General features: G+C 35.0%; 1 protein-coding gene across 7 annotated transcripts in view; it reads right to left on the reverse strand.

Annotated features, from left to right (window-relative positions):
- Nucleotides 1-27,595, reverse strand: part of PlexA (plexin A) — a 496,310-nt gene that overhangs the window by 295,253 nt on the left and 173,462 nt on the right. The gene's annotated exons all lie outside the window — the stretch shown is intronic.

Below are 27,595 nucleotides of genomic sequence, written 5' to 3' on the forward strand. Positions count from 1 at the left end.
ATTTTTTTTAAATTTTGAGTATTCAGTTTCTCAAATTTTTAAAGTTCTGTGAATGAAATTTCATTTTTAGTTAATCAAGAAATTTCATACTTTGTATATGAAGAAATTTCATTTTTAATACACGTCGCACAGGATTTGTTTTGAGGCACGGCTATATAATTAGACAGAGGACTCTAGATATATTGCAACGTACAAACTTGTGCGAAACATGAACATGTTCTGCATTATCATGTTGGTAATATATGAATGCTTGATTGATAATGTTTATATTATATTTATAATACATTGATAACATTGATAACACTCATGGTATTAATAGAACTGATAATATTCAGAACCTTGATAAAATTTATAATATTGGTAATATTAATTATATTGATAATATCAATGGCATTGATAGCATTGATTATATTGATGTCACTGATGATTAATGATATTGATAACAATGATGATATTGATATTATTGATAACATTGATGAAATTGATAACTTTAATAGGATTGATTAAACATAATATTGATCACATCGATAACATTGATGATATTGATAATATTGATCACATTGATAAAATTGATAATATTGATAGCATTGATTATACTGATGTCATTAATAATATTGATCACATTGATAACAATGATGATATTGATAATATTGATCACTTTATTGACATTGATGAAATTCATAACATTGATAGTATTGATTATATTGATATGATTGATAATATTGATCATATTAATGACATTAATGATGATATTGATAATATTGATCACTTTATTGACATTGATGAAATTCATAACATTGATAGTATTGATTATATTGATGTGATTGATAATATTGATGATATTAATAACATTAATAAAACTGATAATACTGATGACACTGATGATACAACATTGACGTTACTGATAATTGATAACACAAATATAACAAAAGTACATTATACAATAAAATTAATACTATCACTGACTATCACAACAATAATTATCATTTCAATATATTATAGTCATACTATCGCGGTCAACCCTGCAACATGTTACACCCGAAATACGTGACCGTACAATACATAGTCATAATTCACATCCATATTTCTCTCCCCGATTCACATGAATCATCTCAATGTAACGAAAATCCGTTACACGATAACAATAACAATATTACTATCCCTTTAACAACACAATTATTTCAAAATATTACAACTATCGCGAACCTTCAAAAATTTAACAAATTTAATCTATCGAACGCAACAAGCCACGAAGACCATACCGATCAACCGCAGCAAGTTTTGCAACGAAGGTGAAAAACTGCGAATAGACTCCCGGGATATGAATTCCGGAGTAAATGAAGAGAAACGATCCCTGTTCAACGAGATAACTTCCTGAGAAGCGTTGAAATATGAACAGCCGTCGAGCAAGCGATAGCCACTTTGCATCATCATTCGGACATATATCCGGTGACTTTGTTGTTTTTTCGAAAAAATTCCATTCTTCCTGCAGATACCGACCGGTGATGTTTGCGAATAATTTATGCAATTCATGTAACGGACGCTCCTGAAGGAACAAAGTTTCATGTTTATTCTCGATACGAGTTACCACGCGTAGTCAAGCGGATACAAATCGAACCGGGAGGAAAAATATTTTCTCGTCCGATGAGAAAAACAGTTTTCCAACGCTGAAAAATGTATATGCAAAACGGGGACAAACAGCGTCGAACGATATGCAAAAATGGCATCGCGTGTTTCTTGCGAGATATTGCTTTTGGACATTTCGATGGAATTTGGAAGTTGGGTATTTGGTCATTTAATAAGGGAGGATGGGGAATTTTGAAATCTGGGAATATTGGGGTTTTATAATTTAGGGAGGAAATTTGGGGGGATGGAAATTTGAAGGGTTGCAAATTTGGGAAATTGGAAATTTGGGGAGATGGGAATTTGGGGAAATTGAAATTTGAGGAATTAGTAATTTGAGAAGTTTGAAATTTGAAGAGTTGGAAATTTGATAAGTATGAAATTTGAGGAATGAATCATTTGAGAAATTTGAAGTTTGAGGAGTTAGAAATTTGAGACGTTTGAAATTTGAGGAATTAGGAATTTGAGACATTTCAAATTTGAGGAATTAGTAATTTGAGAAGTTTGAAATTTGAAGAGTTGGAAATTTGAGAAGTATGAAATTTGAGGAATTAGTCATTTGAGAAATTTGAAATTTGAGGAGTTAGAAATTTGAGACGTTTGAAATTTGAGGAATGAGTAATTTGAGAAGTTTGAAATTTGAGGAATTAGTAATTTGAGAAGTTTGAAATTTGGAGAGTTGGAAATTTGAGAAGTATGAAATTTGAGGAATGAGTAATTTGAGAAGTTTAAAATTTGAGGAGTTGGAAATATGAGTCGTTTGAAATTTGAGGAATTAGTAATTTGAGAAGTTTGAAATTTGAAGAGTTGGAAATTTGAGAAGTTTGAAATTTGAGAAATTAGTAATTTGAGAAGTTTGAAATTTGAGGAGTTGGAAATATGAGTCGTTTGAAATTTGAGGAATTAGTGATTTGAGAAGTTTGAAATTTGTGGAATGAGTAATTTGAGAAGTTTGAAATTTGAGTAGTTAGAAATTTGAGAACTTTAAAATTGCGAGACTTTGAAATTCGTGTAATTGGAAATAGTCCAAATTTAAAAATTTGAAAATTTAATTCTCAAAAATTCAAAAATTCAATACTCAAAGAATCTCGACATTTGCAAACAAATTTCCATAATGCCCAAATCAACATCCCAAAAATGTTCACATTTAAAAAATTCTCTTTCGAACCACGCGTAAAAACCTCATCCTACGAACAGAATCGATTGGCCCAGAAATAAAATGGAAGTGGAGTAATTGTGTCACAAGTATTCGAGAAAACCCGATTTTCTGCTTTGAAAAACCAGTTCTCGTCTGTCCTAGTCAGCGTTGCTCCGAATGAATCATAAATAACAGATCGAAAGTGCAATCTAAAAGCTGTGCTTTCGTGGGCCAGGTAGAACGCCAGGTGTATGGCTCTCTCGAAAGCAGCGTTGTATCGCAACGCGCGTAGGAGGATACTTAAAACGCTCGACTCCTTCTTGCGCGTTTTTTCTATCGATCGAGTGACGTGTTCGCGATATGTCGCTGCGATCCAATGGGTCGATCGACGCGAAAAATATCGAAAACGGATAAACAGCTTCGTGGCTGGAGAGACTCGAGAATCCAATAACCACGCATTTCCGTTCGGGTCATACAGTTCTTTCTAGGTGCAACAATTGTTTGTCGACTTTTTACGTAAGTGGAACATCGGTAAACTGGATTATGGAACTGGCTGAAATTTTTTGCAAGTATTTTGCATGTGATGGAATTTAGGTTATGAAAGTTGGATCTGTTTTTAACTCGTTTCAGAAACTTGATTAGTTGTAATTAAAAATTTAGTTCAAGATTGTGTTATGAATCAAGGGTATTATGTAGTATTGTAAAGTGAAGTATGTAACAAGTGAAGCAATCATGTAACAATTAATCAAATTGTGTAATAATAGATGAAATTGTGTAATGATTAATTAACCTTTAATGACCCTGTCTTGCAACGTGATTGAAATCCTTAGATGAACATAAATTATAAATTCAAGATGGGATAATTATTCATTTTACGAGTAAAATAAAATTCTATCAAAGTTAGAATAGTATAAAAAATAAAATAAAATTCTATCAAACTTAAAATTCTATAACAAATCAAATAAATTTCTAGCAAAGTTAAAATATTGTAGCAAGTCAAATAAAATTCCATCAAACTTAAAATACTATAACAAGTCAAATAAAATTTTATCAAACTTAAAATGCTATAAAAAATCAAATAATATTCTATCAAACTTAAAATGCTATAAGAAGTCAAATAAAATTCTGTTAAACTGAATGTTCTACAATAAATGAAATAAAGTTCCATCGAACTTAAAATTCTATCAAATTTAGAATTAAAACAAAAATGAAATATGTTCTATGAAAATTAAAATTGCATCAAAATTAAAATAAAAGTCTGTCAAATTTAAAATTAAATAAAATTACGTGTATTCTATGAAAATTGAAATTCCATCAAAAATAAAACAAAATTCTATCAAAATTAAAATCCTACAAAAATAAAATAAAATTCTATCAAAATTAAAATTCCACAAAAACTGAAATAAAATTCTATCAAAATTAAAATTCCACAAAAACTGAAATAAAATTCTATCAAAATTAAAATTCCACAGAAACTGAAATAAAATTCTATCCAGGTTAAATTGAATAAAAATTCAAATTCCTATGAAAAATAAAAGAACATGACCTTGCAAAGGTAATGTCTATAAATAAAAAAATAAGCAAGTAATGAAAGAATAATAAAAAAGAATAAGAAAGAATTCGGTAAAGCATTACAATGTTGCAATAAAATAAAGGAAGATAAATCATTACGAAGAGTACGAAGCAAATATAACAGGAGTTAATATCAGCGAACGTTTTAAAGGTAAGAAGTGCAATCAAGTTCCAGTCCGGTTGTTTTTCAGTCGGATTAAAGTGAAATCGAATCAGAGCGTAATCGTCGTGCTGAAACAATGACGCGACGCGACGTCGAGAACAGCCGCACTCGCGCACCCTCTTTGCCCTGACCACGATGTGCCACCCCACGGGGCAGTTGTTGGTCGTACTTTCGAGCCAGCCCTGGAGCCGCTCCGAATATCGATTTGTCGGACATTACCACGAGCTGCTGATGGAAAATGTTATTGACGGTGTGTCTGCTCGTTCGAAACATTCAAATTCCACTCTAGTTTATTTATCTACGTTCTTTCACGTTACAGTCGCTTTTTGCTAATATATCTATAGTGAAATTAGAGTTAGATGTTTTTGAAGAAATTTTCTCTATTGCGAATTTTTTAATTTACTGTGTTTTATAAAGGGATAGTTGTTATTAGGGACTGAGGTATTTTCGAAATTAAAAATTTGAATATTTTGAAATTATAAGTTTAATTTTTATAGATTTTTTAATTTCGTAAATTTTGTAACTTTCGAAATATTTGAACACTTGAATTTCCTCACACTTTCAAGTTTAGAGATTTTCAAATTTTTCAATTTTTCAAATCCTAACTTTTATATATGTACAGTGTTCAAATTTTCAAATTAAGAAATTTCTGAGTTTCGTAATCTTTAAATTTGAAATTTTTCGAACTCTGAAATTTACTAAATACTTAACTTTTCCAAATCCCAAATACTTAAATTTCCAAATTTCCAGTTTTCTAAATGTAAACTTTTTCAATTTTCTAAATTCCCACAATTCTCCTTTTCCAAAATACTAGATCCCTAAATTGCAATATTCCAAGTCGTGATATCTCAAAAATTTTTAAATTCTCAAAAATCTCAACTCGAAACTTCCAAAATCACAAAATTCGCCAAATTCCCCAAATTTCACAATTTCAAACAATCTCAATTTTGCTCATAATTTTCAAATCCAAATTAAAATTAAAATTAAAAAATATTTAATAAATTTTCAAATCCAAAAATCCACACTCTCAATCTTGTTAAATTTCAAAATATATTTAACCGGCAATATACCAAGAGTCCCTATCAACTCTCCATTGCAATCTTAACAACTTAAATACTCTATAAAAAAATTAATTCTAAAGTTAATTCCACTAAAAAATTCGTGTATAAATAACGATATAACAACGTACCTAGATCACACATAAATTAATATATGATGTACTGAAAATTTCCTTCGACCTTGATGAATTTAATGAATCCTTTGCGAAACAGTCTGTACGCAGAATAAATCGCGCAGTTGGTATGCAGGTATCGATCATTCGAGCGCATCATGGCTAATACAGTCGCAAAATTGACAAGCAGGATGAATCGGCGAGTATATACGCAATACCATTCGTTTATCGAACACGACAGTCCTGTGCTACGGTGTAACTCGAAACGGGGAATAATTTCTATCGCATTAGTTTGCTGATTCCAGTGACAGGACATTCACTCCTCTGGGAGTTACTTTTTATTTAATTTTAATTCGAGTACGCCACGTATTTCACTCATATCTACCATTAAATTTACCGCAAGGAATCGTACCGATATTATCAATAACGTTCAAATTTGATGCACTGGGAATTTTTAAATGAAGAGAGGTTACAAAATCAAAAAATTGACAAGTTTTAGCGAAAAATATCGAAGTATAAAATTTTTAAAAAATTGAAAAGTTGTGAAGAAAAGTATCGAAGTACAAAGCTTTGAAAATGGAAGAAATCTCAAGGAAAATTTTAAAGTGCAAAACTTTGAAAATTGCAAAATTCTCAAAGAAAATCTCAAAGCACAAAATTCTGAAAATTAAAGAACTCTCAAAGAAAATTTCAAAGTAAAACATTTTGTAAATGGAAGAACCTCGAAAAAAATTTCAAAGCACAAAATTTTGCAAAATGAAGAGCTCTCAAAGAAAATCTCAAAGCACAGAATTTACAAAATTAAAGAACTTTCAAAGAATGTTTAAACGTGAAACTTAAAAGAATTTTAATGTGCAAAATTTAGTGTATGTCTGATGAAAATATAATTCGAAGTAAAAAATCAAGATAAATGTCTGCAGAGAGGAAAAATGTATAATCTGACAGTGAAATACATAATCATTTCTAGGAATTTAATTGAAGGTCGTTGGGCTATTTAGAGGAGTTAGTGTTGCAACAAAGCCGTGGTAACCGGAAACGAGGGATAATTTCTGGTGCATTGTCGAGGTTACTCTTGCTGGCAGGATATACTACTTACGAGATGCTAATTTATCGAAGCTAATGGATAGAAAGGAATATTATTTATGCATATATGGTTATGGATTCTTGAATTTCTGAAAATCTATATATTTAGATCTCCTCTTATAGTGTAGATTAAATATGTGGACAAAAGTCAAGAATACCTAGGTTCCTATAGTCTCAAATCTCTACATTTCCAAATGTTTATATCCTCAAATTACTATATCCATAAATTTTTTAGTATTGAGGTCTCTGAACTGTCAAACACCTAAATTATCATGTTCGTACATCCCTACATTCCTAAGTAATTAAATTCCTACTCAAGCTTCCATATTTACAAATTTCTGAGTCCTGACATTTAGTAGATTCTAGAAATTCTAAGGATTTTATAGATTTCCAGATTTCTATATCTTTGGCAATCTATGTTCCCAAATCCCTATGTCTTCTAATGCATACCTCTCCAAATTTCTGAAGATTTTAATTCCTAAGTTTCTGTGTCTCTGACGACCTACACTACCGTCCATAAGTATCCGGACACTTGGTTTCGTTATATAAAACACAGTTGAACTTTGTACGAAAGGTATTTAGGGTTATCATATCATTTGTAATAATTATTATTATCTTTTTTGAGGTGTCATAACATAATAGAATTAATTTTTAAGTACAAATTATACAATGAAAGTGTGAAAGTAAAATTCACGTCCAAAAGTACAAAGTCCAAATTTGTGAATCTAATGAAACGCTTTCGATTCTAAAAAAAATTTTAATTTCTACAGTGTTTCATTTCTATGGTGCAGAACGTATTCAGAGGGTTCTTCGATATGTTTTAAGTGTTTGTAAACTGTTGGTAGATGTTTAGGTTCCCTCAATGGAGATAAGAATGAAGGTAACGCAATGCACTCGACAGTTTCGGTTTAGTTCGTCTGTAGCTTCTTTTCCATCGAGATATGAGTTCCAAACGAGAATTATTAATCGAAAAACGTTCCAGAATTCTGACCTTCGCAGAAAAAAAATCGATTTTAGTTACTGTTGCAGATACTTGAATAACTTTCATGCAACGCGAATGCATATTTCGCTTGTGTCCGGATACTTATGGACGGTAGTGTGCGTCCCCAAATCCCCATATCTTGACATTTCTACCTCCTCTTTCTGAACTCTCAATTTCCTAAATTCCCAACTATCTTTATCTCTGACTATCTACATCCTCAAATCCCTATATCTTCAAATTCCTACCTCCCCAAATTTCTGAACCCTGAAATATCTAAATTCCCAAATCTCCATATCTCTGATAATCTATGTCCCCAAATCCCTATATCTTGAAATTCCTACCTCCCCAATTTTCTGAACCCTGATATTCCTAAATTCCTAAATTTCTGTGTCCCTGACAACCTATGTGCCCAAGTCCCTATATCCAAAGATTTCTACAACCCATAATATCTGAACCTCAAAATTTCTGAGTTCCCAAATCTCTGTGTATCTAAAAATCTATACTCCCAATTTTTACGCCTCGATATCCCCAAATTCTTAACCTAGTAAAAAATCTGCAAGGTCCAAAAAATTCTCAAACATGTGAAACCTTACCACCACAAAGTGGGAGGCTTGCAACCCCTCGGCTGTCATATTTTCCCCAGAGATATCATATCCGTCATCGCTCGTACACCCTAGGAGATATAATTGTTTGGTCGGGCGAGTGTCATTCCGCTAGCGAATGGTCAACGAAGTTCGTGATTGCGATTGGCGCACGGTTCTCTACGCAGATCGAAGGGAAGATTAATTCGCTTTATTGTCAGCGTGCAAATGCGATCGCGGACAAAAGGGACGATGAGCAAAGCAAATTGGTATGTATTGAATTACCGGGTTCCTTATTATACGGCTGAATTCGTGCGAGTCTTTCGGCGTGCCGGCTCCACGCGCGCTCTCCTTCAATTTACATAGCAATGACTAATTGAAAAATTTATAAACGCCATTTAAATGACAATACCGTGGCGGACCGGTCATCCTCCGTCGTCGGGGAACCATTGTAACCGCGATGGGGTTCTAGCCAGAGCGTGGCGAACTTGCCGAGTGTGAAATTACGAATTGAACAGAATCGACCGTCATGTAATCCGTTCTCGATTGTGCTACGTGACAAACTTTGCACTTTTCGTCTCGGTCTACGAATTGGCGTGTGAAGAGACTGACCCGAAATTCAAAAATTCAACAACTTAGACCATTGACAAGTTAAAAATTCAGAACCTAAAATTTCGCACGATTTGAAAATTTGATCCGACTAAATTGACTGAATTTGATTTAAACGAACTGATTGCGTTTGATTTAAATGAATTGATTGCATTTGATTTAAATGAACTGATTGCATTCGATTTAAATGAATTAATTTGATTAAATCGATTGAAAGACTTGTAAAACGAATACTCTTGACAAAATCAATGTACACCGCGAAAACCAATTCTAAATAGCTATAATGATCGCCATAACATTCTTCTAAGCGCAATAATGTCCATCGGACGAAATCTCGATACAAGCATGTATCTCCGTTAAGTATTTCCAACCCCTGTTTTGTCTCACTATACCGAAGTGCTTTAGCGTCATTTCCCAAGATACCCCACCATAAAACTCCACAATACTCGGCACTCGGTGTGTTTCTCTGTTCCTCGAAACGACGTACGAATGCAAGGTGGTTCGTCGTTCGACGTGGCTAATGGAGACAGTCGAGTGCCCGGTTATTGCAGCCAGTCTTCAAGACTGAAAGCGAGTGCATCGAGAGAAGAAGAAGAAGAAGAAGAGACGTAGCGGGGGATCGTTATTACGTCTCGTTTCGAGGAGACCTCTCGGTGAGGTCTTTCGTCGATATCCTGGTGGGTACACTTGGGAGCATATCTGGCTACCTCTCGATGTGTCGAAATTTACAGTTTGTCACGTTTGCAAATTTTGACGGTTGGAAAAGTGCAAATTTATGGGTTTAGGGAGGTGGAGATTGAGGGATTTAGGGATTTGGAGATCGAAGAATTTAGGGATTTGAGAATTAAGGAATTTAGGAATTTGCTAATTGGGGAGTTTGGGATATTGGGAATTTGTGGATTTAGGGATTTGAAGATTGAGGGATTTAGGGATTTGGAGATTGAGGAATTTAGGGATTTAAAAATGAAGAAATTTGGGAATTTGGAAATTTGGAAGTTTGGAAAATTTAGGGATTTGGAGATTCTGGGGTTTAGAGATTTAAAAATTAAGAAATTGGGAATTTGCAAATAGGGAAGTTTGCAAAATTGGAAATTTGTGGTTTTAGGGATTTGGAGATTCTGGGGTTTAGAGATTTAAAAATTAAGAAATTGGGGAATTTGCAAATAGGGAAGTTTGCAAAATTGGAAATTTATGCATTTAGAGATTTGGAGATTCTGGGGTTTAGAGATTTAAAAATTAAGAAATTGGGGAATTTGTAAATTGGCAAGTTTGCAAAATTGGGAATTTATGGATTTAGGGATTTGGAGCTTCTGGGGTTTAGAGATTCAAAAATTAAGAAATTTGGAAATTTGCAAATTGGGAAGTTTGCAAAATTGGAAATTTATGCATTTAGGGATTTGGAGATTCTGGGGTGTAGAGATTCAGAAATTAAGAAATTTGGGAATTTGTAAATTTGAAAATTTGAAGGTTTGGAAATTAATGAGTTGAAGAATTTGTGAATGTGTGGATCAGGCAACGTAAGATCTTCACAATTTGGGAATTTTGATAATTTGGTAATTTGGTGATTTGGTAAGTTAATAATTTAGGAATTTGAGAATTTGGAAAATTAGAAATTGAGAAATTTAAAGGTTTAGAAATTACAAAATTACAAGTTTGAGATTTTGGGGGTTAAAGTACTGATAAATTGAGAAATTCGGAAAAGTGAGGATTAAGCAACGAGATATCTTCGGAATTGAGGGATTTTGATAATTTGGTAATTTAGTAACTTAGTAATTTGGTAACTTGATAATTTGAAAATTTGGGAATTCAAAAATTTGATGATTTAGAAAGTTACAAATTACGAAATTACAAGTTTGAGAACTTGAGGTACAAGTACTGGTAAATTGAAGAATTCTGAAATGTGAGGATCAGAAAAGAGGTCTTTTCGAAATTTAGGGATTTTGATAATTTGCTAATTTAGTAACTTAATAATTTGGTAACTTGATAAGTTGGAAATTTAGGAATTCAAAAATTTTATGATTTAGAAAGTCACAAATTATGAAATTACAAGTTTAAGAATTTGAGAATACAAGTACTAATAAATTGAGAAATTCTGAAATGTGATGATCAGAAGAGATCTTCAAAATTTGGAGATCTCAGAGAATATTTGAAAATTTGTAAACTACAAAATACACTGTTAGTAAAACGAAGTGCACGTTGCACTCAAGTGTACCACCCCTGGTACGCCACCCTTCCGCAGGATGGTTAACGCCTTTGATCTGCGCGTGCTCCTCTCCTTCTCCTTTTATTTTTTCTTCAACCCCTGCCAGCTTGATCCCAACCATCTTTACCTGAATCGCTGCAAGCTTCACGGAAGCTCGAAAAAAGAGAGAAACCATTTCGTTATTCGACGTTAATCGTTTGAGTGCCGTCGGCTGATTCTGGAATACCCCGTTGAGTGCCAATTATACTCTTTTCTTCGTCTTTCGATCATCTTATAATTAATACCTTCAACGAGACAGTTTATTAAAATACACGAGCTCAATATCAAAATACAGTTATTACAGTTTATTTAGAAAATGCGGTACAATTTCAACATTTATCTTAATTAGTTGGTGCATTTTGTTGCCAGGTGCAGTTGTACTATGCAATTTGTGTTTTTAATTAATGTTGTAAAAAATAATTCTTGAAAGAAAATAATAATTATTTTAATTGAAATTATTGGAAACTTGTCTTGTATTTAAAATTATTAAAAATATTTAATTAAGGCTACGGAAAGCATTTTTCATTTTTACATAAAATTATTCGGAAAATTTCTGACGTTTAATTAAAATTATTGGAAATATTTCTCATAATTAATTAAGTTTATAAAAGCATTTTGCATGTTTATTTAAAATTATTCACTAAATTCCTGACATTTAATGCATATTATTGGATGTATTTCTCATATTTAATTCAGATTGAAAAAATTTGTCGCACTCGATCAGAATTATTGAAAGCAGTTTTCAGAATTTCATTACAATTGAAAACATTTTTTATATTTAATGAAGAACTATTCAAAATATTTTTCATATGCAATTAAGACCAGTAAAAACATTTTTGATGTCCAATTTCTTCTTGTTTTCTGTGCTTTTATAAAAAGTTGCAAGTTTGTAATGTACTCATATTTGTGTTAATAAATGTTCTTAATAAAACGCATTTCTATGCTGTTAGTATCATAAGTGGAAATCAAAAGTGCATTTCTTTACTCAACATTGAAAAAATCTTCCTTGTTAAATTTTATTTTTTTTTTCTCTTATTACAGTTGCAACGAGAAAACTGTCTAAAGAATTGTTTATACCCCAAGATTTTCGAGAATACCTTTTAATTTCAAACATTCCTAAAGACTTATTTACCAATAAAAGTTTCTAAAGACTTTCTCTGAAATCTTATAAAAATTTGCACAAATCTGAACATTTATAAAAAATTCTTCATTTACAAAAGTTCGCTCTGCTAAAAGAAATTTCATAATTTTATCTCGTATCTTACCAATAAAAGTGCTGCTTGATTTATTTTGACCGGATTTCCGAACGGAGAAAACGAAAGAATTGTCTGGGAATGTGTTGAGAAGATTGGTCAAAAATATAGAAGTTGAAAGTTTGTGTTGGCACAAAAGGATTTGAAAGAACATGGCGACAAAGTTTTCATGATTCTTTTTCTGTCTATTCCTACGAACGCCTTTTATTCCCCTTGTCCTGTCGCGACACGATATATTGAATCGCGATATAATGGACGACACGTCATTATCACTCGGGACGTGTTGCTCATTTCCTTCCTGCCATCAGGACCCTCCGCAATGAAAGCAACTTAACTGAAAGCTCCAAGACGAGTTTTTCTCGGCGACTACTAGATGGATTAACTTCAGATTTTCTTCCTACAGTGCAATTCATAGAAATTTATATAGGACGAATTGTATTCAAAGATAACAAATAAATAATAACTTAACAAATAATTTCAACAGAAATACAAAAATTATTATAGTTTTATAAATTAACTTCAGATGTTCTTCATGCAATGCAATCCACAAAAATTTATATAGGAAGAATTATATTCGAAATAATAAACAAATATATATAAACTGTAATAAAAAAATAATTTCAAAAAAAGTACAAATATTATTATATTTTTATGGATAAACTTCAGATTTTCTTCATAGAGTGCAATCCACAAAAATTTATATAAAAAGAATTATGTTCAAAGATACTAAATAAATAATATACAAAAACTGTAATAAAAAAAATAATTTCAAAAAAAGTACAAATATTATTATATTTTTATGGATAAACTTCAGATTTTCTTCATAGAGTGCAATGCACAAAAATTTATATAAAAGGAATTATATTCGATGATAGTAAATAAGTAATACATATATAAACTACAATTAAAAAATAATTTCAAAAGAAATACAAATAACATTATATTTTTATTTCTACTATTATTCATGTTTAATAAGTAATTATGTTTTATTGTAAGATAATTTTTTCTTTGATCTCTTGTCCTACAATATCGTGACGCGCTCGTGACGCACACTGCAGTTGGAATATAATAAAGCAGACTCGTATTTTCACTGTAATTTTTTGGGTTTAATTTTAATTATAATCTGTATAGGATTGTTGAAGACAAAACATGCTAAATATTTTAACTTTTCTTAATTATCCTTGACATTATACTAATAATTAACTAGCTGTGCATGACGCACCTGCCTGAACAGTTATAGGTTAAGGGGTTAATAAACACAATATTTTATATTTTCTCTTTACTTCAAACAAATATACTAAATACTGAAACAATGAAATAACAGAATAGTGGAAAACAGAATAACAGAACAATCAGCCAAAAAGCTGAACTCTAGCTTCTAACCTCAAAATAATTAACATCGAATTATTTTTAATTCGAATTAAAAATAATGAAAAATAATTCGATTAAAAATCTTCAGTAAAATCGAGTCACTAGCGCGTGCTTATCCAAACTTCGATCTAAGCTCGTGCACTTAAGAAGCCGAGTGCGACAAACGCGATAAATGACTAAATAACCGTCCAGATGAGAAGGTAGCCATTCAAAATCACACGATACGCGAGTACAAATATTATACAATCGTTTCATGTTATTTTCATTCGTGCTTCCGAATGATCGTCGAGCAGATACACACAAAGGTGGTCTCAGCCGCTACCGTCACGAAACCTGGCCTAAAACGTTTCTCGCAAGTTAAACTACGATAATTGCACTACACTTTCTCGTTGCCGTCGTGCTATCCTATTCTGCAGCGAGACCTTATCTCTACGCTACTGTTAGCCTCGTCGTATCTTTCTGTATCGCGATCCGTTGTTCCTAATCAGCCTATCTGCAAGAGATTGTTAATAGTACGGAGTTTATTTTTATAATTTGAGCAACTTTTGTCAATTGGGATTTTAATTTTATTGGGACGTGTGAAGGGTTTATGTCGAGGAAGAAATCAAATTAAGATAAAATAAAATTGTCACTGTTCTTAAATTCTTAGGTCAAGTTCCTGTACTTTCGAATTCGTGAACTGTCAAATTTCTATGTTCCCAAATCTCTCTGTCTCTATTTATGGCCTCAAACCTTGAAATTCCTGTCTCTCCAAATTGGCATATGCTGAAATCCTTAGTTTCTATGTCTTAAACAGTCTATGTCCCCTAATTTCTATGTATTGAAACCTATATCCCAAAATATCTGAACCTCGAAATTCCTATATGATCAAATTTCTCTATTTCTATCTATAACCCCAAACCTTGAAATTCCTTTCTCTCCAAATTGGTAAATGCTGAAATCCTTAGTTTCTATATCTTAAACAATCTATGTCGCTTAATTTCTATGTCTCGGAACCTATATCGCAAGATATCTGAACCTTGAAATCCCTATTTGACCAAATCTCTATGTTTCCTACAATCTATGTCCCCAAATTTCTGTATCTTAAAATTACGACTTTCTCAAATTTCTGAAGACTGAAATTCCTAAATTCCCAAGTCTCTATATCTCTGACTACCTATATCCCCAAATCCCTATATCTTGAAATTTCTACCTTCCCAAATTTCTGAACCCTGAAATTCCGAAATTACCAAAATTCTTCGCTTCCAACGACCTATGCCCCAAATCCCTATATTCTGAAATTCCTACTTCCCCAAATTTCTAAACCCTGAAAAAGTCCTAAATTCCCAAGTTCCTACGTCTCCAACGACCTGTATTCGACAACTCGCGATCATCCTCGTGACGATCGTTTGTCCCTGACAGATTAATCGCGTAGACCGTATAGAAAATAAGAGTGCGATTATCTAGGTATGTAGAATCCATGAGACCCGCTCGCTTTCTGCTCTAACGACACCAATAATTATACACACTTTCTCCGGAGGACGTGTTTCTGTCATCCTACGTTCGATCGCATCGTTATCTCCCCGTGGCGTTATCTAATCATGGCAACCATTAATACTCGGCTCGAAAACGCCACCGACTGCTATTAGCGTCGGATGTTGAAAGAATAAATTATTAAAACAAAGTCCATTCGACTCTGTCGTTATATCGAACGCTGCAGCGCTCTCGTTTTCATGAGATTTTGTCGAACGAAATTGTGTTCGCTCTTGTCACGCGATTCTGTGTTTATTACGGACCGAATTTGGGGATTTGGGAGTTTCAGGATTAAGGGATTTGGAAATCGAGAAACTTTAGTGTACGGTAGTTTGGGATGTTGATTAATTGTTTGGATCGAGGGTCATCAACTGGTGCGGTCGTTAATCCCATTGGGGAGTCAAGAAATTAGGGAATTTGGGGATTTGATGAATTTTTTAGAAATGGTTGGTGAAGTTTTCTGAACTTATTACTTCTCCATTTATTAGTTGTCAGTGTTGTCTCACCATGTTTATAATATTAACAGTTTCACTAGGTGCATATGTCATACACGTAACACATACATATAACACACATATGTCATCATGTTATTACGTCACACGCACCACATGTGTATAGATTGATATACTATATATAGAGAGAGAGTCTCACAACTAGTAGTGTATAGATAGAGTTGAAAAATGAATTCAAATCGCAACTGAAGTGGAACTGTATTCAAATTGAATTAAATGATACGAGTCACCTTTCGCAAAGGGTTAATCCTAGCATTGTGCGATAGCAATGTTCACTCAGACGTGGGAACAACTTTCTACTGCAGAATTTCGCAATTGTAACAGAACCGCAAAGCATCGGTGTCCCATCCAGAATGACAGTTGTAGAAATTCAGTCTCTCGATGACGGGCATCCTTCTAGCATTCCACTTTTGATTAGGAACGTTATCATTCAGCGGCGTTATCTAAACGGCGATATTCCCGAGCATTATACTCGTTTGTTGCACTTCCGTACGCTACTATGCACGCCGCGGTGCAGTTGATCTTGGGGGACCGGATTCCCAGGGTGCATTAAACTATCTATCAATCTATCTCGTACATACAAGAGGCGCAGGGAACACGCGTGTAGCTGCAGCACGTGCATCTATGCGATCTCCTGTACCGAGAGAATCGAGAATCCACACACGTATTACGATACACTCGCTATATACACATACGATGTCTTCTCGGTTGCAGTGCGTCTACACGAGAGAACGCACACATGCGGCCAGATGCACTCACATGTACACAGAAGTATTCATATGTGGCTCTCACATGTATCTAAATACACTCACCTGCCGAGTACACTCATATACCGAGATATACACACATGTACCTAACTGCAGTCACATATACCTAACTGCTCTCACATGTACCAGCTGCCCTCACATGTGCCTAGCTGCATTCACGTATACCTAGCTACTCTCACATGTACCTAGCTGCTTTCATATGTACTTAAATGCACACACATGTACGGAGACGCATCCAGACGCACACAACTGTACGAGACAGTGTGCATTCGTACGTGCGGTGATGTGTGGGCGGTATGCGGCCGGTATTCTCCAGCGTAAAAGTGAAACTGACGTTAGAGAGACGTAACAATTTGACTGCGAAGGTAGATCCTGTGAGAATGTCACGGCAATTTCAAAGACAATCAGCGGAGACAGCGATCGGCAAGGAAAAATCGTTGGACACCAATTACCGGGATATTATGCTCTCTGATCCTCCATCGCGATTTATCGACGCGGAGGTGTCCTGTCGTTGGTACTCGTCTCTCCGGACGGTAAATTGACTGTTCGATCGGAAACGATCCTGGTTTATTATACGGGAATTCTGCTTTTACTGATCGGTTAAGATTTCTTGACTTTAATGTTATGTTTATTATTTAATTTATGATTTGAAGAGAGATTCTAAAAACGTTCACTATCAAATTTCTGCATTTACCGATCTATCAAGTACATCTATCAGCTATATAAATCGACGTTTATTTGTTCCTGTTGTTCCTTTTCCCTAAACTGAAGAAGCATCATGAGGTACGTTCAAGAACATATGTTGCCCAGAGGGCTCGCAGGGTTCTCGCGGAAGATTCGAGTGGCAACGGGGCTAAAGTTCTGGCACGATTGTTGCCAGGACTATGATCGAAAGAGGCGGAGGGATGAAGAGTGAATCTCTGGTAGGAGGGTAAAAAGTCTCGGGGTGGAATCGGAAAAACGCAACAGGGCGGAAGTACGTCGAACAGATAGCATTGTGCCATGGTGGAGTGGAGAGGTCCCTTTGTTGGGCTACCATTCCCTTGTTTGGTCGGGGTGGTGGTGGGTTCGGTACATTCTTTGGCAAAAGTATCGTAGCTATGGTTTATAAGGTGCACAAGAGTGGTTTTTCCCTTTGTAGATGCTTCCTGGCATCTCGAAAGTCCTGTAATAGAATCGACGATGAACGACCACTTTCTCGTATCGATCAAGGCTTATGCGATCGGATTATACGAGTGTTCCTGCTTTTCATCCTATATGCCAATATTGATCATTCCTGATGTGATTAAATCTTGCCCAGCTACTAGACTAGCATGTTACTCCATTTTAAATGGAACATTTAAAAAATAAAACCACTTTGCCTCTTTTTACTACCTGTATATCAATTTCATGTTCATTTAATGTGAAATACGAACTGACCTACATGATTATACTTGGAGCTGATTGGTTATTTCTAAAAACATTTTCCTGCTAGATTAACATGGAGTCGATGATATAATATTAATGCATGTTTATATGTATATATATTAACATTAAAATGTAAATGTTTAAATGATAGAATTTACGTATGCACATATATGTACATATGTACATACATCATACATATGTACATATGTAATACATGGATATACATATACATATATGTCTACACATATACATATGTAAATACATATATTCACCTATGCATATGTATCTACATACACACACATATGCATATGTAAATACATATATGCACCTATGCATATGTATCTACATACACTCACATATGCATATGTATATACATGCATACATTCACCCATACATCTATACATATATGTGTAAACACATATATCCATACATTTATACATACATCTAATATACACACATGCGTACATACATGTGCATATGTATATATCCACGTACAGGACTTTATCCGTGAGCAATAAATAAATAAATACGAGGATATCAACTTGAAAGTACGTTAAACGATAATGGATGAAAGAGAAGATAGACCACAAACTGTTACCGTAGGAGTTTCCTGAATGCACTTAGGGTTTAGAGAGTGTGTCGAATGAAAAAAAAATGCGATATAGTGTATACGTTTGGCCGTGAGACACAGGGAGATGTAAACGGAGCCGTAGGCCGGCGAAAGGATGGCACGGGAGACAGTGACGACGTTTCGCGGTAGAAGGAGACTCGGTCGGGTAATTAATTAGCGCGGAGTTAATGACTCGCTCGGGCCCACGTAGGAGGTAGATCGTAGACCCGGCACGAGCAAAAATTACCCTGCACGAGGTCGTTGCATTAACCTATTTGCTCGCCGCGGTTACCATGAAACACGCGTAACACCGCGACTCGTTTCTTCGGACGATATTGAGAGACTGTCTCGAAACGGAAGTCGATCGAGAAATTCGCGAGTGGAAATTTTTGTATTTTTCCGCTTCGCATATTTACAAATCACTAGACTTTTCTATTAGGAAGCCTCGAGTAGACTCTCGTTCTAGGTACAAATATTTGTAGATTTGTAGCTCTCAATTTATCCAGACTTCTGCATTATCATTAAAGGGGAATCTTCTACATTCTCATATGTGGAGATAGTCAAACTTCCACATTCTCATATGTGGAAATTCTAAAACTTCTACATTGTCATATGTGGAGATTCTCAAACTTCTACATTCTCATATGTGGAGATTCTCAAACTTCTACATTCTCATATGTGGAGATTCTCAAACTTCTACATTCTCATATGTGGAGATTCTCAGACTTCTACACTCTCATATGTGGAAATTCTAAAACTTCCACATTCTCATATGTGGAGATTCCCAAACTTCCACATTCTCATATGTGGAGATTTTCAAACTTCCACATTCTCATATGTCGAGATTCTCAAACTTCTACATTCTCATATGTGAAGATTCTCAAACTTCTACATTCTCATATGTAGAGATTCTCAAACTTCCACATTTTCATATGTGAAGATTCTCAACTTCTACACTCTCATATGTGGAGATTCTCAGACTTCTACATTCTCATATGTGGAGATTCTCAAACTTTCACATTCTCATATGTGGAGATTCTCAAACTTCTACATTCTCATATGTGGAAATTCTAAAACTTCCACATTCTCATATGTGGAGATTCCCAAACTTCCACATTCTCATATGTGGAGATTCCCAAACTTCCACATTCTCATATGTGGAGATTCTCAAACTTCAAGGTCTCTAAATTCCTAGTCTCTAAATAACTAAATGAAATCAACTGATTCACATATATTTGGGAATAAAATATTCTTGAAATTTACATACACGGATTCATTTGAAGAAAAGCAACCGCGTGCTTTCATTAAATCGAAATTAATCGATGTACGTGAATTCAATCGAGTATTCTTGAAAGTTTACATACGTGAATTTGTGTAAAGGCAGCGTTGAGTGTAAATCGAACCGAAACGAAATTAATGGATCAATGCGTCGCTCGCGAGGAAGAGGAACGATGAAGCGGGAACTCGCAATCTGTAATTCGGGCAAATTTAAAGCCACCGGGCGCACCGAGTTGATTCGCGCACCGTTGAACCCGCGAATTCGAGGCCGACCTTACGTTAATAATCCCAACGGTTTCTGCATCGTTACCCACTTGCTGCAATTGTGCAAGCGTGCTCGCCGGATGCCACGATCATCCTACGTGATCCCCGGTATTACGTCAACCTAGAAACTGTCGATGATCGCGACCGATCAGAGTGCATTAAACGCTAGCGAAATCGCGAATTTTCTCCTCGTTTTAACTAGTTTCACTTTGGTACTTAAACCGGATAAATAATTCAGTGGCATGGAAGGGTATTTAAAAGTTACGTGCAGCCTTCATGTTCTATTTAACACGAATCTTTATCACTTCAGGTTCAACTAGTTTTATTTTTTACAAATTTAATTTAGTATTCGGAGAATGTTTAGGTAATTCTATTACGTATGAACTGAGGTAACTTATTAATCTACAAATTGTATATTAACTCTTTGCACTCCTATGTGGCTCGATATCACATTTCTATTGGATCTTATAAATAATTCAGATAAATGGATTGGTGGAATATATATTTTTCATTTATTTACTATTTGCAATAAATGAAAAATGTATTTGTCACACAATCTACACTATTGCAAAACATTTTATTCAGAACCCCTTTTTGATCTATTTTGCAAATGGAGTTGGTATTAAGGAATGCAAAGGAATAAATTGCTTCTATGTTACATCAATTTTTCATTCGAAAGAGAACTTTCATTAGAATCTATTTTTAGTAACAAATATTGGAGAATATAATTGTATTTATAGATTAAAATTGGTCACCCTGTGTAGCTACATGCATATGTATACGTTCTTATATTCATACATATGCAAGTACATGTAGGACATGTAACATACATATGCATATCTGGAAGCATCTAAAAATATATGAACTTTTAAAATTTCCATATACTTTATTTCAGAAATAGAGATAAGGGGAACTAAAATTAAATTTCAGCTATAAATCTATATAGGTATAAGTTCAAGAAACAACCTTCACCCTCGAATGTGAGGAATTTAATTATACAAATTATAATTAAAGCTGAACTTTCAATTCAACGGTGGGTGCTGTAAATACAATCTAGATTGCAGGAAGGAACAATTAACTATCTCAAAATATGTACTACCGAAAAGTAATCAAAATTTCTTCGATGATTTCAAAGTTTTTCTATGAAAAATCGAAGGACTTTTTTTAAGAAGGGAACAATTGCCTTTACGCTGGCAAAAAGCATTAGAAAATGATGGAAATTATTTTGTTGATTAAAGATTTCTTTAATAAATAAATATTTTTCGCCAGCAAACAAAATTTTGATTACTTTTCGGTACCCCTAATACATTCATTAAGGTAAAATATTCTTGTTAGGAAAGTATTAAAATATTTAAGAATTTTCTTACGTAATTTTGTGAATGCGATCCAGGGGGTGAACTGTATTTTACTTGAATTGTGAAGTAAATCACTTACCTGAAACAGAAAAGAAATAAAATGTTAGTGACAGTTATATGTTTATTCATACATTAGATATTAGGTACAAATAATGGTATTTATACATTTTTTAAATTTCTAAAAATTTTAATTTCTAATGTGTCACGTTCTTAAGTTGTTGAATGTTCAAATCCTCAACTCTTTAGATTTCTAAATTCTTAAACCCCAAATTCTCAAATTCCCAAATTCTCAAATCCCAAATTTTCAAATTCCCGAATTCAAAAACCCCAAATTCTTGGATCTCCGAATTCTGAAACCTTAAATTCTCAGATTCCCAAATTTTCAAATTCCCGAATTCTCAAATTCCCGAATTCTCAGATTCCCAAATTCTCAAATCCCAAATTTTCAAATTCCCGAATTTTCAGATTCCCAAATTCTCAAATCCCAAATTTTCAAATTCCCAAATTCTCAGATTCCCAATTTCTCAAATCCCAAATTCTCAAATATCCGAATTTACAAATCCCTAATTCCCAAACCCCAAATTCCCTCGAACCCCAATTCCCCACCCCCCAAAATTCCCAAAATCATCAAACTCCCTTTCCAAATAAACCTCCAAATTCCCAAGTTTCAACCTTAAAAATTCCCAAATTCAACCTCGCAAATATGAAAATACAGGACGATATAGAACGCGGTCGCGTACCGATTCATTTTCACGCAGTCGGAAAACACGGAGATCTCAAAAACAGGATAATTACCAGTCACCCCATAAAATTTATGCGCGTGCACCACGGGAAAGCATGAAAACGTGCGCGGAACGCGTTAAACGGCTGTATCATTCGCAATAATGTGTATTCGCATACGAACGGTGAAACGAAATCGCTGCGGGCACGCTGCAAAATGTAATCAACATACTTCGGCGGTGTAGGGCGAAAAAGGAATAGGAAGAGGAGAAAGAGAAGAAAAAAAAATAATTCGCCCGCAGTCGCGAACCAGGACACCGTTATAGGCAAGCACATCCCCGCGGCTCGTATTATTCTCGCGCAACCCCAATTTTCTTGCCGATGCACCCTCCGAGGGTGGCCACAGATTTTCAATCTGCATTTCTCTTCCACCTATCGCACCCTCTTCTCTCCCTCTCTCTCTGCACCCCTCCCCCAGCCGCGCAACAGCCATCTTTTTTCTCCACAGTCGAATTTTCTCTACCACGGGTTTAAACGTAAATGCGTCGACGAAAACAAAAAACAAACAACAGGACAAGAAAGGGTTGCGCCACGCGAGAATCTCGCATTGTCTTCTCTCTGTCTGCGTTTTCGCGCTACGTGTAGTTTCAATGGCGCTGGAAAAATGTCGTTGAAATCGGTACAAAGGGTAAATGGGGAAAACTGGTACTTGCACCGATTGTTAATATCGAGTGATCGCGAACTGATTCGTTTTTAAATTACGCGGTTCTGAACAGGTTCTACTCTTTATTCGTAAATTGTAATTTCATTCTATACTCTCGAAATTGTTCATTCTATAACATCAAATGAATTCTGAAATTATTGTAACAGGAAAGTTGAAGAGATTTTTCATGAAACTAGGTTATGTCATCAAAATGGTGGCTTTGACAGAGAGTCGGTACATTAATATACAAAATGGCGGATTTAAATGAATACATACATACATATGTGAGTATGAATTTATCGTTAAATGAATACATACTCATATATGCTTGTAACAATTAACTTCTAACGACATAAAAAATATACTTTCACAATATTTGTCAGACTATATTAAACTTAAGGCTACCTGCGAATATGAGTCTGATATCTAATGCGTAAAAGAGAACTACCGGTGGCGCCACTTGCCTTCTTCCGGTTTGTCCTCCCGGTGCGATGCGTTCCTTTACACGCGCGATAAAGAGAAACATATCCGATCCAATCTGAATTTGTTTTACATTTTCTTCTTCTAGTTTTATGTTCTATTTTCTATAATTCCATTTAAGTATTTCTTTTGTTCGTTCATATTTACGTGTTCGCTTAACCCCTTAACCTACAATTTTCTAGGCAGTCGCATCATGCATAAATGACTAATTATTGCTGCAATGTAAAAACATATAAAGAAAATTAAAAAGTTAGGCAAGTTTTCTATTCTGGATTGTGAAGATTATAATTAGAAGTGAATGCAAAATTCAATTGCGATGATAATATGAATCTGGTTTATCGAGTATGAACTGTTGTGTGCGTCACAAGTGTGACATGATCTTGTACGCTAAGAGGTTAAATAAAGTTATTCTAAGAATATTAATTTAAAGAAGTTCACACAATACACGAGTGAAACTTCGAGTCATATAAGGTACCAAATTTGCGTCACACAAAAAGTAAGATTCGAGTCACATAAGATCAAATTCGCGGGACATAAAGAAATTTCAAGTCATCAACAGTCGCGGTCATATCAGACATGAGTTCATATCCAAAAAGGTCATTAAAACGGACATTCGACAAAAGCAGCAAATAAAACGGCATCGATCAATGAGACCAAAGTATCGATTCGGTTTTCATCGGGTCGTTTGGCGGTTTCAGTGTTTCAATTTCGCGCGTATCCTAGCTACCGCTTTGATTTTACGCTCGGCATCTCGAGCGGACCCGCTCTCAGATAGCCTTTATCCGAGCAATTAGATCTCGCCGATGGTTCCATTAACTAGCCATGTCTCTCGCTTGCTAACCGTTCGAACACGCTCGACATTAATTTGCCAAGAGTCTGTGTCCAATGACGTAACTGTTGGAATCGCGACGAGTTTCCAGCGTGTACAGATACACCGGTACCACTGTCTTATCGCTCATTTGCATATTCACGCGGACCAGAGGATCGTTCAACGACAACGTTAAGTGCGCCGGGAAATGATTGTCTCGCTACTGACCGACAGTTAAACGGAGACGATCGTAAACGTGCACCGTTCGAGCTCTCGAATTGTCTCGAATCCTGCTGGATTATCGGCCCATTTCATTTGGCCTCCGAATTTTCTCCTAAAGCAAACCGACCGGTTATAGACTGCCGATCGATCGAACTATGCTTAATAGCGATAGTAAATTACTTTCTCTCCGGTTTCAAATTAATCTGCGTTCTTAATCTCGCTGTGATCGCGATATGCAAGTTCATTCTGGGAATCTTGTTAATCTTACTTGTGATGTTTAGAGGGCTATTAGCGATAAATTGGGATTCGTGAGATAGCGATTTGAGGTTTCGATCGTTTGATAGAGAATTTTCGTCGACGGCGGATAAAAGTTGCATATCGATTTCTCGTGTCTTTCGTTTGCGGGAAAGTCTAATATCGACAGGAAATTAACAGTAAAACCAATCAAATCCATTCTGAATTTGTATTCAGATTATTTTAAATTACAAAATTTGTAAATAGAAAAACTTGTTTTATCAAGATCAAAAATCAATGTATATAATTTTTCAGTGTTCATTTATTTTTAATTTTAAGTTCAACGAGCACCAAGTGTCCAAAAGTTCTCAGACATCTTTCATAAGAGACGATATCAAAAATTGTGCATCCCATAAGGGAAATTATGTATCTCAGAAAAATGATTTCGTGCACAGTTCGAAAGTTTCTCGAAAATCACCAGCTACTTAGCGTACAGAGCACCTTAACTCGCGCTCTTATCGAGCGGATTATTCAAAACATTACCTCGTATCCCATCTCAGGGAATACCGGTAAAAAGGGAGCCTGAAACTCGGATACGGTAGAATCTCCGAAGGAAGCTCTCTAAATCGAGTCACTTTCTTCCGCTCGAAAACTCCGGTCAGAATAATCTGGCGATCGTTTAATCAGGGCGCGTGTCAGGTGGTGAAATTTTATCAAGGTGGCTGACTGTGCGAACGAGACAATCAATTCGGATCGCGCAAGATAATACTAGAGCGAAAGAGAGAGTAAGAGAGAAAAAGAGAGAAAGGAAGATGGTAGGTGAAGAAAATGCTTTCGCCCGGCTGAAAAGGTAATATGGAAGGAAGAAGAAGCACTGTGAAGGGGTTTGGGTTCTTCCACTTTCCAGCGAGATTCTTATCGGCGCGAATCGCAATCGTCGTGGCACGAAATCTATCGGGGAAACTTTAATCGAGCTTCACGGGTCGCATAAAACGCACGGCCGGATGGAAATGGCGCGAACCGAGCTGTATCTTCGCGACGCTTAACGCGTCGGATTGAAATATTACGAGCGCACAGGTATCGTTTCTGTCTTGAGAGATAGTGCACTCTTGCAGCCGTATTTTAACGTTTTATACGCTTTGTACTTTCTTCGGATATTTATTCGCCCGTCAACCTCCACAGCCGAACTGCGCTGACCGATGTTATAACGAACTGCCAGTTGGTCCTCGACACTCTTTCGCCATTTTATGGGGCATATAATGTCGGTTAATTTAAACTGTCCAGGTGCCTGATGTTCTGCTGCTATCTCGAAGAAATAGGGAAAGTATGGGTTGAAATTTATGGACTGACGACGAAGAGGCATGTGTTATACGATATGTTAATTATTTGTTCAATACTTTGTTAGCGAATGTAAGGATCTTTGCTGTTCTTTACAGTTTAATGATAAGGTAATCTTGTTTCGATTGCTAATCTGCTGTTTTATTTTATTTTTCATCTCGGAGATATAGGTTGAAATTTATGGACTGTGAAGAGGCATGTGTTATATGATAGGTGATATTTCTTTAATACTTTAACTAATCTAAGAATCATTTGTGTTCTTTACAGTTTAATGACAAAATTATCTAGTTTCAATTAGTAATCTGCTGTCTTATTTTGTTTCTCAGTGAACTAAGAAATTAGTTATCGTGATCGACCTCAGATCTCATGTTCTATATTCAGATTTCATGTATTATGTACAAATTTATTACTATACTTTTGGAGAAACGTCTGTCACATTTTATTGAGAGAAATTGTATATCGTACTCCATGCTCCGGTATTTAGTTTTTAAAATTTTTCTAACTTTTGCTCATTTTGCTATAAATGATACTGCTATAAGTGTACTTCATGAGGTATCGATAAAATTCATAATAAATTAGTTCTTTGTAAATTTAGTCATAATTATCCGCGATTATGATTATTAATACAAATCGAACAATGTGCTAAGGGATTTGAATCCTTTGGTACAATTAATAGCATGAAATGGTGTTGGATTATTTATAACCTACAAAGAACATATTAACGCTGAATATTAATCCCCGAACAATAACGCAGTGTTACCGATGACAAAGCTATCGCATGAATTAAATTGCTGCATACATTTAATGATCGGGTAATAAGCGCATTGGTACTAAACATTTAAATACTAAATTTCTAAATAACCCCACATTTCTGTCTGCAAATTCCCAAATTCCTAAATTTTTTAATTACTAAAATTCTCTAAAATCTCTGAATCCCGAAATTTCTCTATTCCACGCTTTCAAACTTGTTAGTTACCTAGTCAACTTTCTTAAATTCCTACATTTCCCTATTTTCTAAGCTACCAAGTCCTCACATTCTAAATTCCTGACTTTCCCAAATTTTTAGATACAAATTCCCAATCTTGCAAATCTCCACGAATTCAAAAATCTACTTAGACCTATAAATATCTTCAGAAAGAAACACCGAATGTGTATCGTTCTATAATGTCTAAGGAACTTTCTTCCCCACCTATGTCTCATTTTCTCTAGGAAAAATGTGCTCAACGGCACGTTCATCCGAGAGATTCATTCACGAGAGGTTGACGCACGGACTTAATTTCTGTCGCAACACCCACGCCCGGTGTTATTCACTTTTTGTCCTCGCGCGTTTCTCGAACTCCTCGAGAAGCGTTTGGAACGCGAGGGCGATCGAAAAGACTCGTTGTCGCGTTTTATGCGACAGAACGAGCAGACAGGATGCAACAGGCCGGAAATATCGCGGTACGAACAGATAGGATTCCGCCAGCGCGTCGTGAGAGCCGTTTTCATTGGTTTGCATAGGTCCGGGGGCGGTTGGGCGAATAAAACTTAAACGATATCGTTCCAGGGACCTCGTTTTATTGTGGGAACTCGAAACTAATCGCATCGTCTTGTTTCC

Source organism: Megachile rotundata, chromosome 9, assembly GCF_050947335.1.
Source record: "Megachile rotundata isolate GNS110a chromosome 9, iyMegRotu1, whole genome shotgun sequence".
NCBI lineage: Eukaryota > Metazoa > Arthropoda > Insecta > Hymenoptera > Megachilidae > Megachile > Megachile rotundata.